The sequence below is a fragment of the Solenopsis invicta genome, chromosome 16 (genome assembly GCF_016802725.1).
Source record: "Solenopsis invicta isolate M01_SB chromosome 16, UNIL_Sinv_3.0, whole genome shotgun sequence".
Taxonomy (NCBI): domain Eukaryota; kingdom Metazoa; phylum Arthropoda; class Insecta; order Hymenoptera; family Formicidae; genus Solenopsis; species Solenopsis invicta.
Window position 1 is genome coordinate 14,877,747 of NC_052679.1, and position 27,726 is coordinate 14,905,472.

The 27,726-nt window shown below is 36.1% G+C and overlaps 1 protein-coding gene across 2 annotated transcripts in view; it reads right to left on the reverse strand.

Moving 5' to 3' along the window:
• Window positions 1–27,512, reverse strand: part of LOC105201535 (complexin) — a 210,854-nt gene extending 183,342 nt beyond the window's left edge. Inside the window, exon 1 of one of the 2 annotated variants that reach the window (XM_011169581.3) lies at window positions 27,156–27,512. The gene's annotated coding sequence lies outside the window, so the exon portion shown is untranslated. Of the gene's footprint in view, window positions 1–1,192; window positions 1,328–27,155 lie in introns of those variants that run through there. The other variant, XM_011169582.3, reaches the window with a different exon arrangement.
• Between the last annotated feature and the right edge of the window lie 214 nt (window positions 27,513–27,726).

The following is a 27,726-nucleotide window of genomic DNA, read 5'->3' on the forward strand; positions in this document are numbered from 1 at the left end:
ACACGCATCCGCTAGCAATTTACGCGAAAATTGCCGAAGCTGCGACGCAATTAATATCGCTACATTGAATAAGAAAGCATTTAAATTTGCATAAGAAGTTCGTCGCTCTAACGTTTATCTTATTTAAGTTTTGACAACTTCAACTAACATGATCCCGATCTGCGAGGTAGAACGTGAGTTCGCTTTAATAGCCGGGACGACAAAGGGCGTCGTCGGTCGTATCCATCGAGACTGCCTATCGTGACTTAATGAGAGCGAACATTGAAATGCTTTTGTAATCGGATATAGCAGCTCATGTCTTTTGTATACGTTTAACGTTGCAATAACGTTCCTTTACCGTGTTGCGATGTTGGACGAAAAAAATGTGATGAAGAGAGAAAGAGAGAGAGACAAATCGGGCATATATTGTTAAAAAAGTAAGTATATTCAAAGAAATAGAAAGAAATGAAAAAACTTGTATTTATTTTAGCGTGTATCGCCTTTATGTGATATTAACACCAGCAAGTACCATTTTCAATCACTTTACACGTTGCCTCTCGTGAATCTTAGAGAGACGGGAAGCAATACCGTTTGACTGATGATAACCTCTCGACTATTAATTGGCCTTACTATCTCTCAATTAACAGAGACTCGGATAGATGGCAAATTACAACGTACGGTGTACTGTTTGACAAATATTTGTCTGTCAACAGTCCCTGCTTTGATTTTGGTTGATTATACATAACTGTCATCGATCATAGAAAGCACCGCTGCTTTTCAAGCGGCAATACTAGAAATCCAAGTATATAAAACGTGTAGTCACTTTCTACGCATTTGTATTTTTGATGCATCAAATTAAATTTATGCGTGGAATTTTTGTACTTTTTACACGCTTAGACGCGCATCACTATTAAATTACACGTCTAGACATATAAAAAAAATACACGCACACAGACGCGTAAAAGGTAACAACATAATTTTACAGACAGAAATACACACTTGGATTTGTAATGTATAATAGTATCGTCCTTAAAATCGAGTCACTGCAAGACAATGGTTAGAAAAGAGCAGATAGGCATAAATACGTCGATACATTTCAATCGCAAGTGCAAATCTTGGACAGCGGTGATGTCGAAAACGATCGACGCGAGTGCGTCGCGAGCGATTAGTAGCGCGCGAGTAAATAACGACAAATAAATGAGAGGTTACTTACCCCTCTCCCCGGTCGCGCTGCCCGACGCCGACTAAGCCTCTGCTGCTGCTCTCGGAATCCTTCGCAGCACTGCTTCTCCGTAGCACTTTCACACGATCTCACACGCACGCGCTTGTTATCGAAGCGCGACGAACACGGGATCAATTGCGCAGGCCGTACGCAATGCCCGATTAAACGACATTCGAGAGCGCTTCGCTACGCTGCGTCTCCGTAGCGTTCCGTTGGCGGGAAAGAGCGCCGATAGCGAACGACGTCAACTTTACTATCGCGACTTCGATATATCGCGCGAGTCAAGCGAGGGTTAAGAGGCCGAAATCGAAACGACTAATCGAGACGGCTTCCGTGCGCGATAAGGTGTTTTAAGGCTGTAGCACACACCTTCCATAACCGTAACCATAAGACGCACCGTAAGAATTAGCCAATCACAGTCGAGAAATAAGAATTAAGAAATAAGAATCTGAATTCTCGACTGTGATTGGCTAATTCTTATGGTTACGGTTATGGAAGGTGTGTGCTATTAGTCGGTATCATAAGTCATAAGCCATAAAAATTGACCAATCATAGTCAAATGTAAAGAGAATATTCGACCGTGATTGATTAATTCTTATGGCTTATGACTTATGACACCGACTAATAGCTTATTGTAAGAAAGGCTATTACGCGTGCTGTAACGCGCGTTAACGCATGCACGTGTAGAAAGTAAAGGTCAAACCGCGTCGATTCGGCATCTTAACTTTAGCTTGACTCGCGTCGTGTCGCGGCGGTAAATCGGAGCGAAGTTGTCGACGCTGACGTCACCCACTGACGCTCCTTCCCGTCAACGGAATGCCACGGAGACGCAACGCAACGAAGCGCTCTCGAATCGCGTTTAATCGGAAATTACTTGTGGCTTGCGCAATTCCTGTATTCGTTGAGTTTCCGTAATAAGCGCGCGCGCGCGAGATTGTGTGTAAGAGCTACGAAGGAGCAGCGCTGCGAAGGATTCCGAAAGATGGAGGCTTGGTCGGCGGCGGGCAGCGCGACCGGGGAGAGGGGTGAGTAACCTATCATTTATTTGTTATTTACTCGCGCGATACTAAAAGCTGGTCTCCAATGAGTTGCAAAGTGTAGTTGCAAATCGCGAGTGGCTAGTTGCCAGTCGCAAGTTGTAAATAATTTCAACGCCTAATCTACATTTGAATGTGGAGATTGTCGAAAGGTGCAAATTGAATGTTTGATTAAGCGAGATATGTGAGCACCGGACATTCAAGATATCACTACCGAAAATTGTCCTACCACAAATCACATTTGTCGTAATTTTTGCCGCGCTCCGCTACGCTCTTTCAATTCACTTTATAAGGTTAAGGTGGTGCGATCGCCAGTTGCTGGCGCCAAAGTTAAAAGTTGGCCAACTCTCGTTTGGCAATCGCGACAGTCCGTTGCTACCGGCAATAACGCTAGTTGCCATTCTTTGCAACTGGCGATGGAGCATTTTCAACTCATTGTAGAACAACCTTAAGAGCTACGAAGGAGCAGCGCTGCGAAGGATTCCGAAAGATGGAGGCTTGGTCGGCGGCGGACAACGCGACCGGGGAGAGGGGTAACCTATCATTTATTTGTTATTTACTCGCTACTCGATACTAATCGTTCGCGACAATCGCGATGCACTCGCGTCGCGTATCTTGTGTTTGTTCGATCGTTTTACATCACCGCTATCCAAGATTTGGGCTTGCAATTGAAATGTATCGCTGTTCATGCCTATCTAGTCTTTCTTAACCATTGTCTCGCGGCGACTCGGTCTCGAGAACGACACTACATTGCAAATCCAAGTGTGTATCTTGGTGTGTAAAATCATGTAGTCACTTTTCACGCATTTATGTGCTTAGACGTGTAATTTAATTAGCATTGATACACGTTCAAGCGTTCAACAAAAATTGCACGCATAGATTTAATTTAATGCATTAAAAATGCGTAAAAAGTGACTACACACTTTACACGCTTGGATTTGCAGTGAACGTCTCTGACGGTGATCCCTTTCGATATAAATCCCTTTGTGTACATAGCCGTACGAAGTTTAGAAAATAATCATGTCGATATACAACTGGATAATTTGCATGAAAACAGGCAAGGTTTGTCCCAGCGGAATCGATAATTTGCGACGCTCGCACAAGGGCCTCCGATTTTATTGAACGATTCCGAAATGGCTCCCGCGGAAAAGTCATGAGCGATAGAAGCTTATCAATATGGATGTGTTTAACTTGCTGCATAATGGACGACCGAGTCGGCATTCCCCCGACTAGATGATATAACGGCGTAATCATTAGTCGGAACATTCGGACGGAAACTTGGTTAACTCGGATCTCCACTTGAAAAACTAATTGAAAGAATCCTCTCCTGTTGGAGTCTTCCGCTCACCGTTTCCTTCCTTCTTAATTCTTTTTATTCTCGAAAGCTTTTTTGCCGTCTTCGCTTTGTGCGTTTTGATCCTCAGAACGACAGAAATCTGTAAGAATGCTTTGCGGAAGATCGAAGTCGGTGGTAGGGGTGCTTTCTTTCGTAAGTTTAGAGCCGATATTTCCCTTTAGCAGAGATTTCAAACCATTCTGAATTGCAGAGACATATAATGTTGAAAGCCGAATGACTCGGAGGCGTTGGGCGTTTTATTAAAAACTCAAATGTTTCTTAATATAAAGCAATTCCTGGCTATATTTCGGACTCTGTTTACTCTCTTATGAAATGCATAAAGAAACGTTACCAATACCGACATAGATCTTCTAAAGAGTCAAAAAACTCCTTATTTCTCAGAACATTATATTTTACTAATATTGCACTAAAAGCATGATTTGCTTTCATAATTAAAGAAGTAAAAATATAGAGGAGAAGGTAATATTATGTCCATTCGTAATAGCTTTGTTATTAAATGATGAATTCTCGAGAGTACTTATGAAATCACTTATTTAGTAACTTACGGTTATACAGTGACGCACAATAACCGACATTTGTTACAAAGTATTTTTACCTGTAAGCACTTTGAAACTTTTTCAAGATATACTTTAGCATTTAATTGCATGTACTCATTCGTTTTAATTTTGGTCTTAACAATTTTGGTTACTGTTGCACAAATATATGCACATTTAAATTCTTTTTTATTATTTAATATTTTTTTTGCAATAAAACCGAAGTTAAAAGTAAGGTGCTTTGTAACAGAGCTTATAACTTTGTCAAGAAAAGAGATAACGCTATAAGATTGAACGAGACAACCGTCGGCTTAGTGACGCTGCGTTGGTAGCATGCTGTCAGTTGCCTCCCGCTTTATTCATGTGGCGTACGCTGTGTGTGACGTATCTGCGCATCACGTAAGCAAATATTTTTCGATATTATCGTTTTAGTCTCATTAGTAAATATTGAACTTTATCAGCAGTTACTTCTACTCGAGTACTTGGGGGAGAATCAGTGACAATCATTATTTCGCATTATTTAACTTACATTAATATATGTTACAACTTGGTCCAATGTTGTCACTTCCAACCCCAAGTCGGGATAAAAAGTAACATCGTGCTTTGGTCTATTCAATTGATTATAACACTTTTAAAAGTTGAATTAACGGCGTTCAGTTTCTGTGAAATTAATCTTAAATCTTCTTATTTGTGTATATGAATTTATAGCGAAAATTTATAGCGAATATAAACTTTTTTTTATCTTATGAAAATCAAACAATGTTACTTTCAACTCCGACTTCCCTTACACATTTCAAGTTATACAAAGTTAAACATTAACGTAAAATTTTGCTTATATAGCTTCTTAAATATGCTGACGCCAACAGGCTTAATAAGATCTCTCTTGCGAAGTTTCATATCAAAGAAGTTTATTTAATAAGTTTATTGTAATTTCACTGATTTATAATTAACGTTGCATATATTATAGATTTTTAGTACTGCAATATATATGCGGAAGAGCTGTGTGTACGTACATTTGCATATATTCCGCAATATTTTTCCTTTATTTCGAATTATATAATATAATATAAATATAGTTTTGTAACAAAACATTGTGCTTTTTAAAAAAACATCAACTTCTAAAATCTATTTTTGTAGAGGAGAAAGGAAAGAGGACATATCACCAATCTCACCCTTTTTTGATCCATTATACAGTATCGTCATATTTTTATAAATAATAAAGGCGAAGAGGGCATCCATTTTTATTTTATTGAATAACACTATTTATAATCAATATTTTATACTAAAACTGGAATGATTCGATTTGTCAAAGTGTTGTTTAACAGATTCTAAATTCAAAGTAATAAAATATTTATTACTTGGGACGTGATTTATGAAAATGTGACGCATTGAATAATCGATAGAAGGAAAAAAAAGTGGTGGTAATATGGCTAGTCTAAAAACAATGTTTTAAAAATCCGTTTAGTTAAAAAAATACAGTACATTGTTAAATATATTTTTAATTTTCCATCGTTCAGAATATTCCTGATTTAAAATTGTCCTGTGTTCAAAGGCTTTAGAGATATCATTAGAGATATCATTTTATCCCTGTTTAGTATTAAACAACAAACATAAAATAACATCTATGACGTTTTTAAACATTACCCTTTAAAATAACAATCGATTTATCGAAAAAATATTATACTTCAATGTCAAAATTTTGTTTAAAAAACCATATAAACAAAATTTTGTGTTATTGGTTAACTTTGCACAATTTGAAGTGTGTACAGCCAAATAAAAAGTTAAATAACACAAAAACACTCGAGTGTACACCCAAGGACTTTGATTCTGTCCATGGGGAAATTTTCCAAATTAAGAAGTCACTACTTTCTACATACTCGCAGTTCATGATTAATGAAACAACTAGAGCTTATTGGTTGTTACGTTAATCATGAACTGTAAGTATGTAGAAAGATAGCGTCTTCTCAGTTTGGAAAATTTCCCCATGGATAGAATCAAAGTCCTTGGGTGTACATACATTCGTGTGATAATACGCTCAAGTTTAAAAACAATGAGGAAATATGTGTAATGAAATGCTAAAGTGCTTTGAAAAAGTTTAGAAGTGCTCAATAGGAAAAATGCCTTATAAAAATTGTTAGCTATTGCGTATTGGCATATTAGAGCCACTAAAAAACGGCGGGCTACTATTGAATAATTCCATAAACAATTGTTAGAATTCGTCACGTAATAACGGAGATAATGGAGGATAGCCATAATACCCTCTTCTTCTCTATTCCAATTAACGAATATTATAACTTTGAGTCTAAAATCCATTAAACAATGCATTGACGAATGTAATCGTTAAGTTAAAAAATTTATGATACAAAATATAAATGGAGAGCCATTACCTCCTACTCCTTTAATGTGCATCCATAATTTATGTATCCGTGGTTTTTGTTCATATAAAATCGTCTTTGTTCATATAAAAACGCGTTCTTTGAAAACGATAATATGAACGCACGATTTTCTGCAAATTGCATAGTTTAAACAATAGTGAGTACATACATTACTGATCAATGTCTATAACGTCCTAAAACTGTTTGATTTTTTTCTCTTATATTTCTCTCTTTATTTTTCTGAAGTTTTAAATATAAAATCAAAATACAACGTAAATTGACACCTGTCAATAAGACAAACTGCATGAGATATTAAAAATCATATATGATAAAAGACACAGCATTATTATACGGTTAGCTATTAAATTAGTCACCTAATTTAATCTTTATATATCACGCTACATGTTACATCTTGCGGAACAATATAAAATATTTGTAGAAATCGACAAAAATTGTTAACATCAAAGTGAAAATTTTTTAGGATTTCTCACATACATTAATTTGTATTATAAACATTTTGTACCAATGACTCATGATGAAAGACAAAGAAAAGAGAAATGTAACATTACGTGCATCTTATTATGTTGATTTTGGTCATTTATTTTATCAGACACTCATACTTATTTAGCTTAACAAATTACATTCGTTAATATATTATTTAATGGATTTTAGACTCAAAGTTATAAAATATTTATTATTTAGAACGTTATTTATAAAAATGTGACGAAAAACTTAAATAATTACAAAATTTGAAACAATATTCTAAAAATTGTTATATTCTCTGATAGAGGACACTTTCTAGTTTATATTTGTTTCCAAAATTTTACTTTTAATATTTATATTTAAAAAAGTAATTCAGAAACATAGTGTTATATTGGTATCAACGACTATTCTCATTGTGTAAGGCATACACACGATGCAAATCAAATATATTATCAATCATATTATCGTACATACTCATACGAATCAAAATGTTCTTTTATACGCGCGATTATCCATATCACATAATAGTCTAAAGAATCTTCAGAACTATGTAAACCGTATTAGATCTGGAATTCTGATTACTACGTGCTTAATATGGAAGATGCGCTACCGAGAGTTCGTAAAGTGTCGTACAAACTCGAACTTAAAACTGCATTTAAGGATTTGGAAGTGCATACTAAAATATTTTTCGTCTTACCTCGAACTACCTTTTTGCGTAACAGAACTTGTATTACTTGTTCTAGGTATCGTTTGAATATTTGAATATATACTTATTGAAGTAGAGGCCGGAAGAGCGAGGAGAGGGGGAGGAGGAAAGAGTGCACGCGGTCATGTGATATATGCGACCGCGTATGCAGAACTTAGTAAGTCTCCCCTTGAAACTTGGGTAATCTTCGTCCGAGGCGGATGGTGCGCCACACGCGCACTTTCCCCAACTTGAAAATGAGTCTTCACCGGAATTCACTTGGCAGGCGCGAAATGGAAAAAGAGAAGCGCCGCGAGATATGTGCCGAGGGTGCTCGCCGGTCTCACTTACCCTCGAAACCTTGGATGGCCTCGAAAAGCGTATATATGTATATACTTGGGCTTAAAATTCTATCGACGTAAAAGTATTGAAACTCTCCAAACGGACGCCCTAACTAACGTCAAAACGATATGTTAATTGATTAAAAGTACCCCTCGCGCGAGTCAATGAAAATAATTCATAATGGGTAGACATTGTTATCTCGCTGTCTTCAACAGAAATACCTCGAGACGAGAGAAGAACGATGGAGCCTTCCTTTAAAACATTGAAGTCCTCATCGGATGTCTACTCTAACTGAGGTAGACATTTTTCTTGCGCATTAGACCAGGCCATTATTTAGTTTTCATTAGCGACGAAACGGCTTTCATAAATAATAATCAAGAAGTCCGGACGTTAAATCGATGCGGGAAACATCGTGCTCTCGTTACTCGATATAACGGGTGAGAGTCTTGTAAAAGATATTTTACAAAATCTCACTAATTTCAGCGCTACACGCCGTGGCTCCCGTAGGCGGAGCGGCTCTTCCTTGTTGCTTTCAATATTCCCCGAGCACTTACTTCGCGACGCCAATTTTACGAAGCAGTTAGCGGCGCTAACAAGTTATCGGAGTGAAATTGAAGGGAGATACCCAACGGCCGGGCTATACCGACGCGGATAGAAACTACACTACAGTTTGATCAGGTTACTGAAACTCGCCCTTCGGCTATTTTGATTACACCCAGCTAGATTTCTATCGTACACACAAGACGCCTCGGAAGTACGCTACGCTTCCCCTCGACGATGAACGAAGAGAAAACTGAGAACAGTCCGAGCTGTTTGAACATTAACGAATTACCCAATTTTTACATCAGGCTGAATCTATTAGTCCATTAAGTTCCAAGAGGTCCGTAAGCTCTTTTCTGCTTTAAATGTTTATAACTCGGATCTTAATCAAAATTTTTAGACCGCAAGCGATATTTAAAACTGTGAAGGAATTGCTCTTTCCGAAAATTTAGTCGGCGATGAGATGGGATGGAAAAAAAAGGTAGAAAAGAAAATGGGGAAGAAAAGTAAAGAGACCTCTATATCTTTTTTTACTGATAATTAGTTGAACAAAAAATAACACCAAAATGAGACTAGTTATTTTCTGTAATACTTTAGAGTTGAATACGAGTCCGGTTTCTACATTGCTTTATCACGTCACAATTTTAAAAAATTTGTATTTAAATTTGCAAAAAGCTATTTTCTTCTAATTTGTCATATTATAACTACGTTACGTGCTGAAAAAAGTTTTATTAAAATCAAAATTAAGTACGTTTTTAGGATTTTCAAACAAATTTTTTTAATCGAATATATTAATAAGATATTCGTGGTTAAATATGAAGTCTACATTGCAAAACAGCTGTAAATTTGGTCATTGAGGAAAGCTATTTTACCAAATAGCTTTCCACTATATTTTTTAAACTTTTTAAAGGATTTTTTAAATCGCTAAATATGAATACAACATCAAAATTGATAAATTCAAAATGGATTTAATTACAAATATCAAAATTCAAGTCTAAAGTTTTGTAAACATGTATGTATGTATATAAGTCTTTTATGATACAAAATATAAATCTAATACTGAAATTGACGAATTCTAAATAATAGAATTAGTACAGCCAATGAAAATTAAATCATGTTTGAATTTTAACAAAAACTCGTATAGGGACTTTTCGCATATTTAACCACAAATATCTTATTAATCAACCGATAAAATTCCTTTCAAACACCGAAAGTTCTAATAACGTATTTAATTTTAATTAAATAAAACTTCTCAGCATATTGCACACATTATAGTTATAACATAATAAAACATGTGAAAATAGTCCTTTTTGCAACTTTAATTGCAGATTTCTCGAAATTGTAACGTGATAAAACAATTTGCAAATTGGATTTCGTATTCAGTGTTCAAAAAAAACTATAGAGAATAACTAATCTCATTTTGATGTTCAAAAGTCATTTGTTATTGAATTGTATATTAAACAAATAATTTTGCTTTTTTTTCGAGTAGAATGATTTGATGTAATTATTATTTCAGTAATTTATAAATTACATCAAATTATTCAAAAAGATAAACAAAATCGTTTTTTTGTTAAACATTTTTCAATAAATAGATATGAATCTCTAACTTTCTTTACCTCCACTTTCAACTTTTATCTGTTTTTCAAATATCCTATCCTATTACCGATTTAAATTTTCAGAAAAAACAATTTTTTCTACCTCTAAATACCAATTGTAATCTAAAAATTTTTATCAGAAACCGAATTATACCCGATGGACTTAAAAGGGAAAAAAGCATTGGGGCCTCCTGGGATTTAATGGATTAAGTCCATTATATTTGATAATCTCTGCTGTGTTCGCTGTCGACAAATCTTTCGCATGGCTACTTGCGTCCCGGAAAATGGATAAAATAATTCAATTATCAGAGCATGAAACGTGGAGTTTCTATTTAGCGGGAGCGTATTACCAACAAACGGATTTTTGAATGTAATCGAGCCAGCCGGGCAGCCAGCCAGGGGGAAATCTTACGGTTCACAGCCATTAAGATGAAATGTGTACGGAGTTGTAGCTGGCGGCGATAGCGGTGTCGCGAGTCAACTGATAAAATTCTCGGTTATTCGGGAAAAATTGGCCCGAAGGTACCGCGCCGGGCTTCGGCGGATTTTATAAGTTGTCGCAAACCGAACCGTTTCCTTCCGGCAAGCAGGGCCGACCGATTTCACAGCTGCTGAATTATCGTCTGAAAAAGTCCAGACTTCCATTAAAATGTTTCCGATGCAGCGACGAGTAAATCGAGAGACACGTTTGCCTCATCCTCCTCCGGGAGAGTGAATAAGATGAACATAACTGCGTCGTTTAGCCATCTGGGGATAAAGACGCGTTTATACGTCCGGCAATAGACAATCAGATTTTTTTCTTATCCATCTCAACGGCAGATAGTCGTAAAAGAAACGTCGTACAAGTAAAACACGGCCATCGAGACGAAGCATCGGGCGCCAGGACCGAAGGATGAAAGTCATATACATGTGCTCCACTTCCACCGACTCACTTATGACCTATATTCCTCTACAGTTTATGACGCAAGTTGTAAAACCGTCTGTTGGACGCTCCTAAACTTGATAAGGACTTAAGTCACCGGAACATCGAAATGTCGCGTAAAAGTTTACTTCGATAAACCTGATGACGTGTATCACTGAACATGGCGCGCATCCTATTTTACACAAAATTTAGAGTTTCAACTCTGTACATACGCGGGCAACTCTCGGTAGACACGGAGACGTTGAAATTTTCACTCTCGCCCACATTTAGCGCTTAATACGTCTCTTTGAATCGACGTGGCTTTCTCCATTATAAACGACGGAAAGAAGAAAGAAGAAGCGAACTTCGGCAGAGTCGTCGATAAAATGTCGGTCGGGGATAAAGACGGCTAAGCAAGGCTAAGCATTTGTCGACGTGTGAAGTCGGTCCTCCCCGGAAAAACTTTCTGAAATATTGAGAGACTCCAAAGAGACTTCCACTGTTCCACGCGAATGCCGTGCGATCCCCGTTTTTCCAATTCCCTTCCTATTCTCCACCTCCCTCTCGCCGCGAAAGTAGATGGACTGTCGTCTCTCAGTCTCTATTTAACGCGGCAGAGATCGTTAAAGTTAAATTAACTACTTAAATGCAGTTTAGGTTACCAAATTTTCAAGCGGGAAAATAGCAAGATCGCTTGATGGAATCAAATTGATTTAAAATCGGCCACCGTAATTCTCAAAAGAGGCGCGACAGACGCTGCCATTTAACGTATACATATAGATTTATGTATCCGGTTTCGCATCGTCTCTGTTTCTATTTAACAATAGAGATTATCAAAGTTAAATTAACTTAAATGCAGTTTGGGAAACCAAATTTTCAGGCGTGAAAATAGCAAGATCGCTTGATGAAATCAAATTGATTTAAAGTCGGTCAGCGCAGCTCAAAGAAGAGGCGACGAACACTATTTAACGTATACGTATATGTAGATTTATAAACCTAGTTTTCGCACTGTCGCCTATCTTCCTCCCACTTTATCATGCATCGCGTTGAGAATATTTCGGCCTTACAATTTCAGAAAAAAATTATTGAAATTTCAAAACTGCCAGTCACTTCTCGGCCTTTCTGTTAATTTTTGATACTTTAATACTTTGAAAAGTGACCCCGTACGTCCCCAAATGATTACGGAGAATGAACGGGATGACGCGTGCGCGCGTTTGAAATCGATAGTTCTTTATTATGATACAAAAAGAGAAATTTGGGGGAGCGAAACACGTACGTTTGTTTGAAAATTTATCGTGCATGAAGTCTTCATTTGTATTCATTGGCAATACCGAGAATTCGATCAAGTCTGCGTTGGAATTTGCAACTTGTGATCAAGAACCCACCAAGTATTTCCGGCAAGGACTCGTGCGAAACATACTCTGGAATGCTGTTCCTCCAAAGAGCTCAAAGCACTTCCCCACGAATGTCAGAGACTTTTCCTATTATCGGACACTCTCTAACGTTAATACGTCCTTCCTATACGGTATTCGGCTGTAAACTTAACGTATTTTCGCCGTTGACTTAAAACCTCGAACTTTCCTCGTTACGTCAGATTTCATCGACGGCTGAACGCCGAACGACGTCGGTTGAGTGGAATCGCGTAAGAATGAGACTCTGCACTTAGGGCGTGAAAACCTTTCACGCGTAATATAGCTGATGTAGTCGTAAAAATAGTAGAACAAAGTTAAATAAGTACAGATTACTAATTGTAATTCTATAATATTATAATATTAAAGAGTTAATTAACTTTATACTTGTAAGGGTACATAATAATACTAATGAGAAAAAATAAAGCATTTTAAATAACTACTAAAAAGTAATTATTATTCAAAATCTGTTTTTTTTTTTGTTAATTTTTTTAGATTATTTTGTTTAATTGGAATTAAGAACACAAAATAGCGATTGAATTAAACTAAAGCATTCTTAAAATATTTTCTTTAACTAATAACATCCTTTAAACATTTCATCAAATATTTGAAAACACTTTAACGAATATGCGAATAATTACACGATCCCCAAAATTAGTTTCATTAACTTAGAATAATTCGACAATTGAATGATTATTTATTTATTGTGGATTAAAATAGGTGTTTGATTAAGAGTACACGGAAAATAAAATTTTCGCTGCCGTAGCTAATCGTACTTTACTAAAGCTATTTGCTGTTGTTCTTAAAACATAAATAAAGCAAAACATTTACGTCTATTAGAATCGCATCGTATAGCAATGTAAAAGTAGTTATCGGAACTAACCAATATGTCAGAGATATACAGATAATACACTTGGTAGCTAATTAATGTAATTACCTTGAATGCACTTTCAGCTACAGAATATATTTTGGACATAGTAAATATGTTCTGTAGTTAAACTCGTGTATCAGATAACTAAACTCTTTCATCTAAACAGTATAGGTATCACAGATAAAATATTAGCGCAATATGTATATTACAATTGTAATTTAGTTAACGTACGCAGTTTTTAGTTACGACAGCTATCTTTTTCCTGTGTAGAACCCTAAGAAATTAAAAAATAGAATAACATCGTGTAAAACTTTTGTTTAAAAAAAAAATAATTATCATAGAAAAAATGGTATGTATTATAATTACAAAATAAATTATTTATAAAGTAAAAAGTAGAATATAATTAAGAATTTAAATTTAATGAATTATAAAATCCTATAGCAAATTGAAAAATAGAGTATTTTTCAACAACATGTAAACCTTTTAAAGAGATAGATATAGAAGCCCGTATTCAGAACGCGCTTATAAAAATGTTATGTTTTTTTACCGTTTTATGAAAAAATTTTTAAAAAGCGCGTTAACAACTTTATAAACATGTTCTGAATGTGTTTCTGTTTTGAAAATATGTATATTTGTTTAAAAAAATAAGATCAAAAATTATACTAAAAAAATGTTAAACTTTAAACACATTTTTGTCGAAAATATTTTTCTAAGAGGTAACAACGATTACTCAAACATGGTTTATTTGCAATCAATTTGAAATGTCAAGCAATATTTTCAATACTATTTGGTATTGGATTACAGAAGCTTTTTTCCGATTTTTAACTTTTTTTCTTATGTTATAAGAAAAAGACAAAAAATTTTTTTCAGAAAAACATAGTTTTCAAATTTAAATGTGTACAGTTTCATGAAAAATAAAATTTTTTAATATTTTCTCCATGATCCAAGAATAAACGTTTATAAAGAACAAAAAAATTGCTTATTTTTTCAATTTCAAATAATTTACGGAGACTTAATCGTGCAAATGTGTGTATTTATTTTTTAAAACATTATTATTACGATTTATTTTCATATTTATTTTAATTTTACAGCTTACTTTTTTTTAAAAGTACGTTTTCAAAGCAGATACATAATATTTATCTATCTCTTCAAATAAAAGTTTTAATGTTAAAAAACATCCTATTTTTCGATTCGCTAAACTTCTATAAATTTTTAAATAAAGCTCACGACATTTCACAGCCATTTAGTTCTATTGTATAATGTCAGATAAAGTTTTTATTATTCCAGTATTATTTTCCAGATTTTTCTAACACAGATTTAAATAGTTTTTTGATAGTTGCATCGTCAATATTGCAATATCCCGAAACGCACGAGGTTTTTTTCCAATCAGACAAACCGCAAATAATCTTGAACGATTTTGCATTACACGAATCAATAGCAAATAAAAAGAAACAAGAACGAAAAATATCCGTTAGAATCTCTGTGACAATTTCAGACAGTCTGATGGTGAATTAGTTTGGCGGGGATTTTATTCGGCAGATATGCCGGCGACCAAGAATTTCCGTACCGGACGCGGGTTGGTAAAACCGAACCGTGAGCAAACAGTAATATGGGCGGTTTTACGCTAGGAGAAACGGACAGTGTGGCGACTGGTGTGCATCGAGAAAATCCAGAAAAATCGCTTTCTCTTTTGTACCAGCGCGGTCTGACGTGGATAAAAATACGATGAACGTGCAATTTCGCCTTCATACTCGCCTTTGTGGTAACCACTTCATACCTCCCCCATCCACCACATTGCTATTCTCATTCCTAAAAAAAAACAACAAAAAAATTCTACACTGAAAATAAAAATTCGCTTAGTACACACGATATTTCATTGTTTTTCAACGAAACTGATGAACTATTTTCCAGATCACATTGTCTGATAATACAAATAACTCTCATTGACAAAATTTTGTTAACAGTAGAAACGGGGTTGTGCCATTTTTGACCCATTCTTTCTTTTCCAGGTCATTTTGATTTACGCTTGGAGCTTTAGATTTTTGTGACTTTTTATAAATAACGGTCATGTAGTTTTCTGTCCATCCAGAAATTACTAGAGTAATATGGAGCATAAGTGATTCATCCACGTTTCTAGTGTTAAATAATTTATTTAGGTTATTTAGATCTGCTTTTAATATTAGGGTCGCTTAATGGTAATCTTACAAGGAGGCAGCCAGAAGTGGAAACGCCCTTTTGCGGTTTGTTGCAAAAGATAGTCCTTAGTGCCTAAATTAAGAATCCCAAACTCTTTTAAATATCCCTTAATCTTATAAAAAAAAAAATAAATATAAAAATTTTGAAGCCATCGAATCTGTAGTAAGATGACAGATTTTAGGAAATGGAGGAAAAAGTTGGTTTTATATTATTACAGAACCAATCAACTTTTTTCCGACGCATAGGCATAAATATATTTCGGATTAACGCATTTTCGTCACTATCTTGACAGTTCAATGGACAATACAATCCAACAAAGAGTCAACTGGTTCTAAAATATTATGACACTTGACTTTTTTCCCTATATTTCCTAAAATCTACAGTTAAGATCTGATGACTTCAAAATCCACATACATTTATTATTTTTGAAAGAACTAACGAGTGTCTGAAGCTAGAGTTTAAGAATCTCAAGATGGAAAAACTATCTTTTGCAACAATCTGCATTTTAAAAGCGCGTTTTCTTCTGATTCTCCCCTTATTAGTAAAAAAGTTCTTTCATGCTTTCTTTTTCCTCCGTGAAGCTGTGCGTCTAGCTAAGGTGGCTGTCCAATGGTATCAAACAGATCTAGTTGCCGGATTACATTCGGTATGTGCGTTAGAAATTTTAATTCATCTGAAAACTTCTTTTGGGACGACGGGGACAAATGCAAAATAAAAAAAAAACACACCAGTTGCGATATATCAATGTCGTACAACAACCGCAAAAGCATCCGCGAAATCCGGACGAGACCGTGTTTTTACGAACGTTCCCCTTTGCCCGCGAGACGCAAATTGCGGAATGTACGCCGCGGCCTGGTTCTCTTATTGCGTAGCGCGGAAAATACATGCACGTTCCGGTGCAAAAATAAGTAGTTTCGTTTAAAACAGTAGTTCTCTCTCTCTCTCTCTCTCTCTCTCTCTCTCTTTCTCTTGAACTTTTTTAGGTCACAGATTGCTTAAGCCATAAAGGTCATTTCTCTTAAAATATGAATGAAAAAAATAAGTTAGAAGGTACGTGTTTCTAAAAGCTCATATTGTTTCAGCTAAATTTGAAAAGAAAGCACATTTCGTGTCCGCGCTAAGAAAGGACAGCAGAAGAAATATAAATTATCAAGCTTCTATTTTAGCATCAATCTTTTTCCTCGATAATTTCTTTGATGATCTCTCCCGGTGAACGATCAGTACTGGAGACCCATTTAAAGCGATAGGATGAATCCCCTTGAAATAACAATCGCGCAATGAGGTGCTAACTCGAACACCCGTTAAACTTTTCAAAATACGGCATGGACGCATTGGACTGAGGCGCGGCGAGGGTGTGGGAACAATAACGACATTGTTCGCTTTTGGCGCGCGAAGACCCAACGCGTGCAATCTGCGGGCCTGGCATTGTCTCGTTAATTAAACGGATAAGCCGTTGCGAGACGACGGCGACGACGACACCAACAGCAGCGACGCGGACCATCAGGAGCTGACGCCAAGGGAAGCAAACGTGAACGAGTGAGCGAACGAACGAACGGCGCGAGCGACGCCGCGCCGCTCGATGCGTCGCACAAAGCGGCGGAAACGTTTGACGGGGTTGACGGACGTAGCCGGAGATAACAAAGTTGGTGGCGCGATGGTAACGTGGTATGGTACCGGCCGGCAGAGAGGGTGACGAAGAGAAGACTTCAAAGCTGAGGAGGACGGAATCACGTGGGAAGGACAGAATAAACGTCTATTCATACATCGCCATCTAGGGATCCAGCAGTCTCCCAATATACACACGCTGACTTGTACAAATGTATGTACGCAACGTTCCTGCCATTCAGGCCGTACTTGATCAATGAAAAGTGACGCGAGCCTGGGTGCATTTTTAAAACGGACAATTTTACTGCAGTTGTTACTTAATTTCCTGGTAAATTGAAAATGGACGGCTTTAAAAGCAAAAACTAAAACTGGATAACCAGCCTTCCGCCTGTATACACGTGAATCTGGAACGTCCGATACAAAATAACTCCTAAATCATTCCTAAGCTCATTCCGGTATTCATAGTCAATTCTTATTTCAAGACCATCTTAAGTAGCGTCTTAACTAGTGTCTTAAAATACTATTACAGCTCTGTGATTGGTTGATGATATCTTGAAACGGTACTTAAGACGGTTTTAAATCCAAGACTCAACTGTGAATCCGGTCCCTAGTACCCTTAAAACCGGCAAGCGTCCCTATCTGGCTTCCCTTCTTTAAGAAAAGTAGCTGGTACGATGGATTCGAGGCCCCAGAGTACAATAAACGAATGGAGCACAAAATGCCGAACGAGCAAAATCTCGCAGGGGCGCGTCAGACCCAGGTGTACAATAAACGTAACGTGGAACAACCTCTCCTGTAACACAATTTTATTAATTATTTATGAAAAATGTTGCCTCTGATCAAACCAACGTCCCCTTGAAAGATTTTGGCAAATCGTTGCTTTCCTTTTAAAAATTACTGAACAAGATGATGCTACGATAACAATAATTTAAAAAAAATTGGACAAACTATAAAAAGCGATATAGTTCTTGTCAAGTAAAAATTGACAGAAAAGTCACATTTATCAATAATGAAATTTGAAAATAAAAGTTTGATTTTTACATATATATTTCATAAATTTTTAATAAATCATTAAAAAACAATTGGTATGCTCAAATTTTACCTTTATTATTTTTTTTATTACTAAAAATTTACTCACTTTGACCATCCTAAATAATAGAACTTTTTTGCAGAAATCCATCTGCACTATTTTTTTCTTAAATACTTGTCTTTAAAATTAAAAAAAAAAGGTTTTTTCTTTTTGTATGAAAAAAAAGTTATAAATATTTAAAGAAATCTCGCTTTTCCCTTTATATTTAGAAAAACATATTTAATAAATAATCTGCATCAAAATAACCATGAAATTGTCAACTACAGTATTGACAGATGTATCATAAATTTTTTTTTAAATGCTTTAAGTGAAAATAGAGTCCGGCACGACAGACCCATGTCAGGCTGTGGGCGTCAAAAAAATATATGTATACAGGCGGAGGGCTAGAACTAAATAAGAAATCTAATTTGAAGAAAGGAAAGAAAATCTCTATTAAGGTAGATATTTCCAAGAAGATGTATAAAATATGTAAGATGAGATATTTAAAGAAAATTTTACGGAGAAATTATTCGATTTAATCTGAAATCAATAGCGAAAGTCGAACGGGTGTGTAGATAAAGAATTGAGTATTTCTACAGCACTCCAATTAATTATCTTTCGATATTAGAAATTAAAATACTGCCCAATTTGGTTTTCTATACATTTTATATAATATCTACATTGCGCGCTTATATCACATACTTAAAACGTTACCAAAGAACATGCGCAAACCACTCCTCGTCTCAACTTAAAGTAATATCAACTTTTTCCCCATCAAATTTAATACTTTACAACATAAAGATTTTAAGATTATAGTTTTTTCTATATTACATATTTGTAAATTTTTAAAGAATCTTGTTTTAACTAACATTTTATGTTTGGTTATTTATTAATATAAGTAAGACCTACAGCGTTGGTCTTACTTATTCAAAACAAAATAAAGAATTTAAAAAAAATACAAGTTGGAAAGGAAATTGAAGATTTAGTAGCAAGCTCTGTGAAGTATGAAGAGAAGAAGATTACGTGATAAATAATTCGCAAGTAGCGCCTGATCTATATCCATTCTATGATAAATATAACATACTAGCTTGGACACATGCTCTCTAGGTTTCGTGCTCAAGAGAGTATTGAAAATATTTCCCTTTATTGCAGTTGCTTCCCCTTCCTTCCTCAAGAGATCTCCGTGCGGGATAGGAGACTAGATAGAACAAGGCTAGCTGGTCTCGCGGGAGGATGAGCTACGCTGTCAAACCTCCGATCAATTTTTCACTCACGTAATTCCTTCGCTTTCGCAATTTTCCGATGTGCTACTTGCCATGTTGAACCTGCCAATGTCGAAGAAGACTAGATCAGTTTTGAAATTTCCTATCCCTAAACAGGAATTGCAAATGCATCCCCGCTTCTTCTCCTCACGCTGCTGTGCAATAATCGAAGTACTCGCGTAGAGTGGGCAACAGATAATAAGATCAATAAGAGAAAAGATCGCAACTGATGTAGAAAGAGGATTGAAATAGTATATAAGGGCCAATCAGATTTTTATATGGAAGATACAAGGTCGTATAACCTTGTATCTTCTTTTTTAAAATGGTAGTTTGGAGAAAATAAAAGATGGAGAAGAGTGTTTGAATTATTATAGACAATTTCTTAGCACGTAGAAAATTAATAAGATTTAAATTAAATGTACTTTCTTCTTCGTAATAAATTCTCTAATTTTCTTCATAATGAGTCTCCCTCTTTGCGATGTTCGCCGAGTTAATCCACGGAAGTATATCAGTTTTATGGACACGCCGTACTTAATTTACTGCGATACGTCGGAAGCATTATCACTCTTCCTGCAGTTAGTAACTACATTTTCTGCACGCCAGCGATCCTTTGTTACTTTTCGCATACACTCGTCTCTCTTTTCGTCGTATTAATGCGGATGCCGGTGTCGAGTTGGCTACACGACGTTGCAGGGCATCGCTAATAGACGCTAAAATACAATTTGCTGATAGGTACGCGAACAGCCTTCGGAGGAGCAGATTTTAGCAGGAGTAGAATATTAATTAACGTCGCGCGATTCCATTAAAATGGCGCACTGTCTAAAGGATATATCCATTTATCGTTAATAGCCTATTTAGCACGACACGTGGGATTTATCCGAGTATCATTACTCTTTGTGAAATTATAACCTTGTGAACAAATGTGTTATATTCATATAATGATCATGATTTTGCAACAGAGATGTCAAATGTTAATTAATTATGCCGCTACCCGGCACAAAATTTATATATTATAATTATGATGTACATATAATTATAACATATAAAAAAATGTCGCTTTATTTAAAAAATATTTTTGACTCTGTGATCACGTATAATTCATTTTTAGCTTCCTCACAAAGGGAGGTCCAGGTACATGTCTCACGGATTTTGGAAAGTTCGATATTAACCCTTCGCGTTATGCGACACGCTCAGCGTCTCATTCTTTTCCGCTCAGTTTTTAATTGTTTTCATCAATTTCTTAACGTTAAGTACTAATTTTTTTTGTTTATTTTTTTAGAATTCCTAGAATAAGTGTTAAAAAAATAGACAAGCATAAATTTCTATTTGTGCAATTATATCTAAACAAGTAGTGTCAAAATTTGTACTTTTTATGAACAATTAACATACCTTTTATACTAAATTATTATCAATATCAAAACAGCAATTAAACAATCATTTAGGCATCCTAAAGTATATTTCAAAAAATCGATATTTTCTACTGTAAATTTAAATAAATAATTTGAATATCTCTTATAAATAATGTTCTAGAGGTTTTTTCGTGTCACTGAATCCCAATCTGAAGCCAGAATTTCCAAATTTTAAAATTCAAAATAACGGAATCGGTATAGTGGACCAACAACAAAGAAATAGTCTTATTATCTTTAATAGAATTATTATTTAATGAAATAGTTACAAAAGAATAACATCGCATTTATTCTTGTAATTATTGATTCTTATCTGATTCTATTTTCTATACTGATTTTCATAAAAATTAAAAATTGTTTAAGTATTAATTACCGCCACACATTAAATAGACCATTTGTAATTAAAAAATTTTAATTTCTGATTTTTAATCAGCGACTCAAAAATCCTTGGACATAAAATTTCAAAAAAGTCGGTCTGATACAAAAATTCATGACACAAAAAATTAATATACAGAGTTTAGTGTCGTAAAAGTAATATGTAACATTTACCTGCACCAATGCGCAAGTGTCGAAAGACCGGGTTTACAAAATTTTTAAATGTGAAATGACTGCACGTTAATAGATGTTACGACGAATGACCAAAGCTTTACAAAATCTGTAGTGCCTGAGTATCTAACTCTCTCAAACTCGCAGCTTTCATTAAACTGCATTTAAGAAATAATTTAATGTGTGTTGATACTTTTTAATAATTTATTTTATTTTTACTTCTTAAATAAATAAATATTCAAAAAAATGTTTGTTTTACGGAACGATAAAACAAATTAAGAACATAAGAAGAGATAAATGTTGAGGAAAAAGAGATCTCAAACAGAAAAGAAGAAAAAAAAAACTTTGTAACTCCACCCCTTTAACCCACTGGCATCTAAATATTACGTATTACTCTTATATCAAATTCTATATCTTAATATCGAATTTGTCCAAATCCGTAAGATACATGCCCGAATCTCTCCTTATTAGACGCTTTTGCATCAGTTTCTATATGCATTCGAGATGCATGTATTTCAAATGTGTATACATATATCGCAATAATCGATATCTTGATGTTATTAAAGTAGTGCCAGCTGCTAAAGGTAGCAATGTCGATATTTGAAGTTCTTTAGAGAACTTCTGCACGCGCAGAAACTTTTATATGTTGCAATTAAGAGAGTCATTATTGGACGCGAAAAAGGGTCTGATCCTCGAGAGACGTACCGAGAGTTTTTGCGAATTCTGGCACGAAAGGGTTACTTCTCATTCGTCCAATTTCACCGGCAAACCTGTGCGTATACGAAGCAATGAAATAAAATACCTCGGGGAATATAAGAGGGATAAAGAGAATTCTGCAACATGGCGGATGTAAGAGGTAAGGCGACTCGCTGCTCATTTTAGTTCCTGCCGGAAGATCAACTTCTGGACTATCGCAATATCAACTCTCGCCGAACCCCGTGGTTCCTCGAATCGTTGATTGATTACGAAATTAGGATTGATCACGCGAAGAAAAAAACATGTGGCCATAATAAATCACAAGGCCGGATGAATCGTGTAGACATAATCTTCTTCCATCTCTACTCTCTCTCTCTTTCTCTCTCAATTTCTCTCTTTTCTCTCGCATGCTATAGCCCTTAATGTGCAAAAACGGGGAAATAGCTTGAAAGCGGCCAGTAGGATGACAGTTCAGAACGCGCGATCCAGGAATTCAGCCGAGACATTTCTCTCAAAAAGGGAAAAAAATGTAGGACGGAGGCGACAGTGGAACACGTTTAGAAATAAATTATATATTTAACGTAAGCCTTTGTTATATGGAATATCGTGCGCACAAGGAACATATTAAAAAATATTTAAATTTTAATATCTTCCTACAGTGCCTATAAATACGGCCCGGTCAATCGATAAGCCGATAGGTTTGAAAAATCTCCGATAAATAAGCTCGGAAATTGCAAGAAGTACTTTCCATTTAACACCATAATTGTTAATTATATTAACAATTCTCCCTTTTGATGCAGTTTCCAAACAGTTGCGCAAAATAACGAGTCGCCCTTTTAAAAGAATAATCGCGGTTTGTTCATGCGGTACGTAGCTTAGAAAAACCACATCCTTTTAAAATAAACGTTTCAGCAAAACTAGATTTTTCCATAAATTCTGGCCCTTTGTGGAGTTACGTAACCAAGCGTTACGTGCAAAACAAAAATTAAACGCATGCCCATTCTTATGGAATACAAAGAAGTCCTTTCTACGTTTCGCGTTTCGCCTTTCTGCCATTTTTCCATTCTTCGGGCGCGACTATCCGTTACCTTTCCCTCGAAGATACAAGGGCAAATAAGCGTGTACGTGTCTTTATAGAATGTTCCATCTCACCACAGTGCATGTCAAGAGTACGCAATCAGTTCATACGCAGATTAACCCGAATGTGTAATTTAGCAGTCTGTGAGTGAACCGCGACTGCGAGATTTACTTGCCTTTGCATGCACTCATCAACATACACTCCTACACGCGTGTATTACTGTAATACTGAACAATGCACCTGCGATTTCCCCTCGCAGTGCATTTCACATCCCGTCAGCGGCGAAATATAAAGCACGGTAATTTTTACAAAAGTCCGCGGCGCGGCGTGCAGCGGCATGCGCACACACACACGCGCGATGAGGCTTCTCTTATCGATGCAAATTACACAAGCAGTCGCCTGCCTTAAATCGTTTTGTGAACGATATTTTGCGACTCCAGCGTTTCAACATATTAGGGAAAATATGCATTTCAGATCGATCGATCGAAGAGTACATGCCTGCGAGAAATGAGCAAGCGTTTTAAGTACAAGTAAGCTCTGCGCATACAACGAGAGTATCAAGGTCTCAATTGAGTGGATCTTGTATGCACAAGGAAGCTAAAAAGCCAGCCTCCGTACCGGCATTCAATCTCTCTCTCTCTCTCTCTCTCTCTCTCTCTCTCTCTCTCTCTCTCTCTCTCTCTCTCTCTCTCTCGTTCTCTCTCTTTCTTTCTCTCTCGGTACAAAAATGCGAAATTTTTCGATGTTTACCGAAACGGTTTCGCTATTGATCGCGTCTGGTCGCAGCAGTTATTCGGTTAGTGAATAAAGTTTCGCCGACGAGGGATTCTGAGATGAGCAGAATCCTCGCGGGAGCGAATTTTCATCGAGGACTTTGCGGTGCGTTCTTACCGGCGCACAAAGCCGTTATGTTTACGTATATCTGCACGATGCCTCTTTCACCCAGCCGCAGCTTCGAGTAGTTGCATGTTGGTAACGTAAGCAGTCAGCTATAATATAATTCAGCGCAGGATAAGGAAGAGACGTCACAGGAAACCATCACAGCATCAAAAGTTTGTCGATGATCTTGTAATTTTTCACGACGGCATTCAAACATTCATACACTATCCTCTTTTAAGTGATTTTAGAAATATCTAAAGCTTTCTTGAAAGATCATGAGACAAAAATAATAGACGTTCTTCGTCAATTGAAAGTATCTTTGCAAATATGCAAGATATATGATCATCTTACTCTGATATTGGATTTTAGAAGTTTTCCATTTCGTACATCGATGAAAGGTAAAACAATTTGAAAAATCGAAAACGTTTTCTTTTGACAATATAAGCTTTTGAAAATATAAACGAGAAAGTGATATGAGCCAGTGGCCATAATATCTATTATCTCCATTATTATATAAGGGACTAATTTTACTCGTGGAATCATTTGTTCAGTAATCTGCCGTTATGCAGTGCTAATATGCCTATATATACAGAGCTTTATATTATAAAGATAGCGCAATCCTTTTATCTGAACGATGCCGATTCCTACTGACTGGTCTTCCCCTTTCAATCGCCATTATAAACCTAAAATTGGTCTCTCGTTCAATGCGTTCAGTGTAATTCTGATTTACACACTTATCAATTTTAGAAAAGATACCAACATTAAGTCCAAAATGGCGGTTATTCGCGCTACTCTTATAATATAGAGCTCTAAATACACTAGTCGACATTTGTTACAAGGCATTTTCACTTTCAAGTATTATATTTCAAATGTTTTTCAAGATACATTTTAATTACACATATTTCCTTATTCTTTTTAAATTTGAGCATGTTCCCATATGTTCCTAATGCTTCGGCAACATTGCAGAAATATTTTGCAATGTTTTTGCAATGCTGTGCTATATTGGTTATTACACGAATGTATGCACACTCGAGTGCTTCTTTTGCTATTTAACTTTTTATTTGGCTATATACATTTCGAGATGTGTAAAATTAAACAAAGCATAGCATTTTGTTAATAGGTCGTTTATTTTCATGTCGAAATATTTCTTCGATAAATCGATTGTCACTCTACAAAGAGGCGTTCAGAAACATTAAAGATATCATTCTATCCTTATTGTTCAATATTAAACAAAGGTAACATAATATCTCTAATGTTTCTGAGCACAAAAAATTCTAAACCGAAAAAATTTTAAACAATAGATAATTAAAAAGATATAATTTTGTAACAAAATACTGTATCTTTTTCAAACAATATCAATTTTTATTTTAAATTTATTTTAAAATCATTTTTGTAGTGACTCGTATTACCATCCCTGTCCCTCTTCGACCTACCATGCTATGTCGTTATATTTTTTATAAATAATATTCAATGTAATAAATATTTCATAACTTTGAGTTTAGAATCTATTAAACAACACTTTGATGAATATAATCATTGAGTTTCAATATAAAATCATGATTATTAACAAAGTTAGAGCATAAAATGTAAATTGTCGCCATAATCTCACCTTCTTCTCCGTATTATATTTTTGCATAAAAATCCCTCCTTCTATTTCCTCGAATAGAAGTGAATAATCCTCCCCGCACAATCAGCTCAAATAGGCTTTATCGGATAACGGCTTTGTCGGATGTATTAGTGAATATTTATTTAAGTGAACTCCCCTGCCAATAGATGACAGCACCTTATGAAGTGCAAACCGCAGGGGCAAGAATTCCAGTATATTATTTTTCATGTGCCGGCTTCGCCGTAAAACAAATGTTCGATGAAGATTCATTGGAATTCGATCAAAATACAATAAGATGAATCTCATCCGTATCATCAAGACACGAGAAAAAAATTTTGCGCGTCGTAAAAGCAAATCTGCCAACGACGTTCCAAATTTTTCGGTGAGATTAAAACGTATTAACTTTTGTAGTATTCGTAAATTTTCAATTTATTATCATTTGTAATAATTATTGTTATTTGTATTTGTATTAATATTAGTATTGTAATAACAATTATTATTATTGACAATAATAGTAAATTGGACATAGTGTATTGTTTGTTACAATGTTCCTGCAAATACAAAATGTACAATATGTCGTTGTCAACTAAATACAGACACTGCAGTATTTTCTCATCAGCACCAGAAGTCACGTAGACCGGCCCCTCGCCGAGTGACTTATATAAAAAATACAATGCATAACTTTCTTTTTCAAAGCCTGAAATGATCTTTCTAGACGTGATTCAGTTTCACAGTTTTGTATAGTTGAAAAAAAGATAAAATCGTTACAAAGAGTTCTTTGGAGCTTTATTTCGCTGTGTTACTTCCGTGTTATAACGTTACGAGAGTAATAATGTTATGCCTGTATTGAAATCGACGTACATTTAACATTCTCTCAATCGCTATTCAAAGTTGAAAGCTTAATGTAACAACGTAACTCGCAATGTATAGCTTATTGCCTAAGCTAAACTTTTATTTTCAAAGTCGTTTATAATCTATATGTAATTAGTAAATTCTTTAATCCATTTAGTGCCGTCGAAAGCCGTGTGCAATGTGCACGTACCGTTGAGGCTCTCTTTTGAACCCGTACGTTTTACGAAGAAATTAAATTTACGTCCAAATATACGTGCGAAATCCGAATAAATACCAGCGTGAATTGGTAAGCCTTCGCAGTTTCGAATACGGAACAACTTTGATTTTCGAATGTACTCAAAAGTTATAGCCACTTTAACGAAGCGCAGTATGTAAATCTGAGAATTTTAGTTACTCTCGGAAGGGGAGGAGGAGAATCTCGAAGAGCGTAAGGGGAATAAAAATTTTGTAGGAAGCGAACCCGTCTCGCGAGGTATTCGAAACTTTTGCATAACTTTGATCGAAGGCAAATCCAACTTTTAGACGCGTGCCGGAAATTTGCGCAAATTTGGCAGGCAAATTGGAGAATCACGTTCTACGCTAGTAGTAGAGGCCGACGTAAAGGTAGACGCGCGATAGGTCGCCCACTCACCTCGCTGCGCCGCAGGTAGATCCGCAGCCGGTCGAAGCGGACGAACGGGGGTCGCAGCACGACGATTATATGGGTCGGAGTAACCGAAAGCACGAGGGTACTACGGCAAGACTCCCGTTGACGTAGACCGATGCACGGTTACTACGCGCGCCTCCCCGGTCACCAGCTTGGCTCTCCGTCCGCCAAGCGGGAAAAAAGGAAAAAGTGGAGAAAGAAAGAGAGAGAGATATGAGGCGGGTGAATAGAGAGACAGAGAAAGAGAGACAGAGATAGCGTGTGCGATGCGGTGTGAGAGATCGAAGTCTCGTGGCAAACGTTCGTGGACTGAGTGAACCCCGAGTTCGGACTGAGCGGCGCTTAGGCGACGTTGGCGCCGCCTAACGGAGGGCGCGGGAATCACCATCGATCCACCGAAGGTGGTATGGGAAGTGCCCGTTAAGAGAGGGGTGCGGAGTGGAGATTGGTCGCCTCATCGGCGGAGGGACAAGGATGAACGGAGATAGAGGCGAGGTTGCGGTAAGACATACCACCACCACCACCATTGCCACCACCACCACCATCACCACCACCA